A 7060-nucleotide genomic window follows, 5' to 3' on the forward strand; every position below is an offset into this window, starting at 1 on the left:
AAGAACTCAAGGGATGGTTATCAGAAGCCGTGAGTTCGAGTTATTCACTTGTAGCGAACTGTTTTGTGTTGCTGTTGAGCTGCATGTTTTACTACTATTTTGTGGAGTTTTGGAGGAGGAAGGGTGCCGACAAACACCATATAGATGTAGGGTTGTGGGCTGGTAGTTCTTCGTAACATTTCTGGGTCGTTTGACACAACTACGGTGGCCGTCGTATGTATGAAGTGATTAGGTTGTGCGTGCACTATTTTGGGAGGCTCAATATGATTATTATTGATATTTTTTGGGTTGTTTGGTGATTTTTTTCAATTGTGTGAAGTCATATATATAGGGGAGGTGTTGTCCGTTTCATCGTAAAATAGGTTGTGGTCGATACATAATAGTTATGACGCTTAAATGATAACGATAGTATCATTTCTCTTATTGTAGACTAAGGAGTCGTGACAATTGCATAGCTTGAGATTGGGAAGTATATACAAGGTAAGTGAGGCTATCCCTTTCCTTCTTTTGCACGACTCCGATTGTACGTAATGTAATGAACGAGCTTCCAAAGATACTCTACTCTTAGAAGCTAGTAGTACTTCTATTGTTTCCCCTCTTATGGAACGATTGATGTTAATGTTGCTTCTCTTATTCTTATATTATCAATGTTGTTGGTACTTCCTGATTCTTATAAGGTTCATAGTGAAGAGTTAGTCTTAATAACGTGTACAGAGCATACCGACCTTACGCCACTCCGAATGGTTTAGATCGTGATTCTATGAGTCGAGAATGAAATATATATAGGTATCTATTTTACTCTACCGAGCAGCGCTATAGTCGGCCGGGTACGATACCTATTGTGCAACCACTGATCAGTTGGGTTTTACCGAGCTGCACGTGGCCGTGTACGATACTACAAAGCCATATGATGGCCGGGTACGTTTTTTTACGAGCCTATTACGGCCGGGTACGATATGATGATGATGATGCCCGCAGAGGCGTATGTTTTAAAATTTTATGTATATATACATATGTATCATGCATTTCATGTCAATAGCCCTTAGAGGTACGCAAATGTTACAAGTTGTATATTCTTTATCCCTACTTACATTACTGTTCGTACTTATGGTTCCATACCTTACATACTCAGTACTTTATTTGTATTGATGTCCTTTTTTTGGTGGACGCTGCATGTCGTGCTGCAGGTACTGATAGATAGGCAGGTGCAGCTCCCCCACCACAGTAGGTTGTCCGGTTCAGCGGTGATTGGCGAGATCCCTTCTCTGGACTTGCCGTAGTCTTGGTATGCATTTTTGTTATTGATATTATGACTATGTCGGGGACTTGTTCCGGCTATGTTGCCGCACTTATGTTCCTTTAGAGGCTCATAGACAGGTGTTGACTCATGTATAGTTTAGTATGCCTTGTCGGCTAAATTTTTGTTGTATAGTCTTTCGTGGAAGCGTGGTAGCTCGTACCTTATATATAGTTTCTTGATTGTCTGGTCATCCCATGTTATGTATGTTCATGCCATCATATTTTATTGTTGGTTGTCCATGATCCATGTCTACCATTTATATTAATCTCGTCAGTCCTAAAAGATAATAAAGAAGGTTAGATAAAATGTACGTTGGCGCTCGGCAAGTATGGCCGGGTGCTAGTCATGGCCCTCCAGTTTGGATCGTGACAAACTTGGTATTAGAGCAAGTGTGTCTTAAGGATTGTCTATGAGCCGTGTCTAGTAGAGTCTTGATTGTGGATGTGTAGCGCGCCATATTTATAATCAGGAGGCTACATAACATCTAAGGTTGTTACCTTCCTCTTGAATCTAGATCGTGCATAGAGTTGAGTCGTAAGTGTTCATCTCTAATATTCACCTTGTTTTCTTTCAGCGATGCCTTCGACTAGGAAACAAACAATTAGTAGACGACTTGATACAACTACGGGAGAGGGTACCAGTCAGGTACCCCAAGCCAGAGCAGGCCAAAGTGAGACTCAGAGTGAGATGTTGTCTCATACCTCATCTACTACATCTTCTCCAGAGGAATTTAGGAGGCACCCAACACTACCTGTTCCTCTGTCTGGCACTACAGACCAGGATATGCAGAATGCGGTGCAGTTGTTAACTAGCTTGGTAGCTGCTTAGGCTCAGAGACAGAATACCGGTGTTGTTGATAAACCGGTTAGTACGAAAGTTCATGATTTTATTAATATAGACCCTCGAGTGTTTACTGGATCAGACCCCAAGGAGGAACCGTAGGCTTTTATTGATCAGGTTCATAGTACACTGCGGGTTATGCATGCTAGTGATACAGAGGCAGTAGAGTTGGCTTCTTATCTGCTACGGGATTTAGCGGTTCTCTAGTATGATATTTGGGAGAGATCCAGGGGTCCGAATGCTCCTCCAACTGTGTGGAAGGAATTTTCTGAGGTCTTTCTTCGTCACTACTTGCCAGTTGATATACGATGAGCTAGAGCTGATAAGTTCTTGAACCTTAGACAAGGTAATATGAGTGTGCGAGAGTACAATACGCAGTTTGATTCTTTAGCAAGGTATGCTCCCTATATGGTGGCCGAGATGAGGGATATAATGCATCTGTTCGTGAAATGGTTGGGACTACATCTAATAAATAAGTGCACGACAACCTCCTTGGTGGAGGGCATGGATATTTCTCGTATTCAGGCTTATTCCCATACCCTAGAGGATCGTAAGCTCAATTAGAGGGCAGATAGGGAGCAGGATAGGGGCCAGCATAAGAGGGAGAGATTTATAGGGTATTGTAATGACTTCAGAAGCAGCGTAAGGCCCCAGTCTTCGAGGAGTTCGGCGCTTCCTGTAGCTAGTGCTCCTTCACACTTTTAAAGGCCTTAATATGATCGATTTACCTATTTTGGTCCAGGTTAGAGTTCACGGGCATTAGGCTCTCAACATCACAAGGATAGTAATCAGATGAGATCCCCAACACCACATTGTGATCAGTGCGGCAAGGCCCACTTTGTACTGTGCCATCAAGGTTCTGATGCGTGCTACTATTGTGGACAGCCTGGCCATATGATGCGGGATTGTCCTAACAGAGGAGGTGGTAGTATGGCTCAGCCGACTGGATCTGTGTTTGGTTCTTCCTCATCAGTTTGACCTCCAGTATGGGGTTTTCAACAGTCAACAAGTCATGGTAGAGGTAGAGGTGCAGTGCCAAGTTCGAGTGGTGCTCAAAATTGAAACTATGCTCTTGTAGGTCGACAAGATCTCAAGTCGTCTCCAGATCTTGTTACAGGTATATTGTCTATGTTTTCTTATGATGTATATGCGCTGATTGATACGGGATCTACATTATCATATGTTACACCCTTTGTGGCTAATAACTTTGGCGTTGAAACTGAATTGATAAGTAAACCCCTTGCGGTATCTACTCCGATAAGAGATTTTGTGATTGCTAGAAGGGTATATAGAGGTTGCACTGTGATGATTTATAGTCGTCAAACCACGGCAAATTTATTTGAGTTAGAAATGGTTGATTTCGATGAGATAATGGGAATGGACTGGTTGGCCTCATGCTATGCAAATGTTGACTGTCGTACGGAGATGGTAAGGTTTCAATTTCCTGGTGAACCTGTCATTGAATGGAAGGGGAGAATTACTACACCAAAAGGTAGGTTTATTTCCTATCTTAAGGCAAGGAAAATAATATCAAAAGGTTACATTTATCATCTCGTTCGTGTTAGGGATGCAGAGGCGAAGCCGCCTATTCTACAATCAATCCTCGTGGTTAATGAATTTCCAGATGTTTTCCCAGATGAACTCCCAGGCCTTCCTCCTTAAAGGGATATTGAGTTTAGCATTGATGTGTTGCCTGACACTCAACCAATCTCTATCCCTCCATACAGAATCGCCCCGGTAGAGTTGCGAGATTTGAAGGCGCAGTTAAAGGAATTGCTGGATAAGAGATTTATTAGGCCTAGAACATTACCTTGGGGTGCGCCAGTATTTTTCGTGCGGAAGAAAGACGGGTTGTTAAGGATGTGTATCGATTATCGACAGTTGAATAAATTTACTATAAAGAACAAGTATCTATTTCCAAGGATTGATGATCTTTTTAACCAACTGTAGGGTGTCAAGTATTTCTCCAAGATTGACTTACGTTCAGGGTATCATCAGGGGAGGGTTAAGGAGAAAGATATTCCAAAGAGAGCCTTCCGGCCAAGATATGGGCACTTTGAGTTCTTGGTGATGTTGTTCGGGCTAACAAATGCCCCAATAACTTTTATAGATCTCATGAATATTGTATTCAGGTCCTATCTTGATGTGTTTGTGATTGTATTCATTGATGACATTCTGGTGTATTCTCATTTGGAGGCGGAACATACGGACCACTTGCGGGTAGTATTACAGACGCTTCAAGATCGTAAGTTATATGCTAAGTTCTCCAAATATGAATTCTGACTGAACTCAGTAACATTCCTTGGCTACGTGATATCTGACGAGGGTATTAGTGTCGACACTCAAAAGATCGATGCAGTAAAGAATTGGTCGAGACCTACAACACCATCAGAAGTCCGCAGCTTCCTGGGGCTAGCAGGATATTATAGGCGGTTTGTAGAAGGGTTTTTCTCTATATCAGCACCATTGACTAAGTTAACACAGAAAGCTACCAAGTTCCATTGTTCTGACGCTTGTGAACGTAGTTTTTAGGAGCTGAAGAATCGATTGACATCCGCACCAGTGCTCACACTTCCTGAAGGAACATAAGGTTATGTGGTATATTGTGATGGCTCAAGTATAGGTTTGGGGTGCGTATTGATGTAGCGTGGGAAGCTAATTGCTTATGCATCAAGACAATTGAAGAAGCATGAAAAGAATTATCCAACCCATGATTTGGAATTGACTGCAGTAATATATGCTTTGAAGATATGGAGACACTACTTATACGCCTGTCCATGTTGACATCTACACAGATCACAAGAGTTTACAATACACCTTCAATCAGAAGGATTTGAATTTGAGGCAGCATAGGTGGCTTGAATTACTGAAAGACTACAACGTCGAGATATTGTATCATCCCGGTAAAGCCAATGTTGTGGTAGATGCTCTCAGCCGTAAGTCAATGAGAAGTTTAGTACATATTGAGGCAGGTAGATGTGGTTAACTAAATAGCTTCATCAACTAGCCCATATGAGAATCAGATTGTTAGACTTTGATGACAGAGGTGTTACGGTACAGAATACATTAGAATCATCTTTGGTAGCCGAGGTAAAAGCACGACAATAAGAAGATCCTATCTTAGTATGGTTGAGAGAGAGCATTCAGCAGTGTAAAATTACAGCTTTTGAGATTGGAGGAGATGGGGCATTGAGACACCAGGGCCAATTATGTGTGCCTAATGTGGCAGGGTTGCGAGAGAAGATTATGAATGAGATTCATCAATCCCGATATTCCATCCATCCCGGCTCGACAAAGATGTATCATGATGTTAAGGAGCAGTATTGGTGGGATAACATGAAGAAGTCCATTGCAAAATTTATAGCCCAGTGTCCCAATTGTCAACAAGTAAAGATAGAACATCAGAAACCCGGTGAATTGCTTCAGAATATAGAAATTCCGACCTGGAATGTCTCTGAGATAATCCTTCTACCATATTTATTATATTGTTATGAGCTGTTGTTAGTTATTGGTGTTGGACTAACTTTTGTACCAACTCGTCACTACTTTCAACCTAAGTTTAGGTTTGTTACTTAGTGAGTACTTGAGGTCGGTTATACTCATACTACACTTCTGCACCTTGCGTGTAGATTTTGGATGCTGATGTTGCTGTGTATGGCAGGAGCTGGCATTGAAGATGTACCTGCATTCTGGTCATAGTTGCCACTTGTTCTTTTGTAGATTTAGAATTATAAATCTGTTCATGTATGTTTCAAATAAATGATGTATTTATTTCATACCAGCTTTGTAAACTTTAAATCTTAGAAGCTCATGATTTGTACTACCAGTCCTTGGAAATTTCTTATATAAAAGTTAGTATATTATCATAATATCTCTCAATAAATCTCATTTGAATTGGATTGATATTAGTTGGCTTACCTAGCAGATTGAATTAGGTGCCATAATGACTAGTTGCATTTTTTGGGTCGTGCCACAAACACCGTAGATTGATGTTCAACAAAGGAAAATCGCACAACTATTTGTAGATTGTCAAAAGCGGCTATAGAAAATAAATTCTCGATGTAGGACTTCATAGCTATCTCCTAAGTAGAGTCAAAACACATTTGCTATTCCCAGTAAGATTGGGCTAGCAAAGGCGGTCGTTTGTCAAATTCCGTATCCAACTAAAATTATGGAACAATATCACGCTTAGAGAGATTTTTGTTCGGAGTTTTTGTCCAAAGTTCCAATGGACCCACGTGTACACACTATCAGCATGTGATACATGCAACAAATTACATGTATGTCTTCACAATTTAGTGGTGTACATATTTGACGATTCTTAATTTGCGGGACTCACGTGGAAAGAATTGGTGTCACGACCCCAAATTTCCATCTTAGAACGTCATGATGGCATATAATCGGTAAAACTAGGTAAGTCTAATATACATTGAGAATTAGCAGAAATAACCACGTAGATATAAAATTAAACTACTAAAATCATAATAAGGCACATACGGTACCACTATCAAATATCTCCCAAAACCGGTGGAATTGAGTCATAAGCTTAACATAAGTAAACATAGAATCTCTAAATACAATACTATTTTGATCTGAAAGTAAATAGTAATACAACCACATACAGAAGGTGATTCGAAGGTCTGCGAGCGTCAAACTGGTATACCTTGGAGCCTCCGAAGTAACTGATCAAATTACTAGCGTTTGGCTCAAACGGATGTACCTGGATATGCACAAAAGCATGAGTACACCATAATGGTACCAAGTAAGTATCAAGCCTAACCTTAGTAGAGTAGTGACGAGGCCAAGTCAAGACACCTACTAGATAAAAAAGTACCTGAACAAAATATAGTAAAAACTGAAGGTGTAGGCAACTAAAGGACAGTAAAGCAATTTATCAATACCAGGCTAACAACGGAAATA

Source organism: Nicotiana sylvestris, chromosome 3 (assembly GCF_000393655.2).
Source record: "Nicotiana sylvestris chromosome 3, ASM39365v2, whole genome shotgun sequence".
In the NCBI taxonomy this organism is placed as follows: domain Eukaryota; kingdom Viridiplantae; phylum Streptophyta; class Magnoliopsida; order Solanales; family Solanaceae; genus Nicotiana; species Nicotiana sylvestris.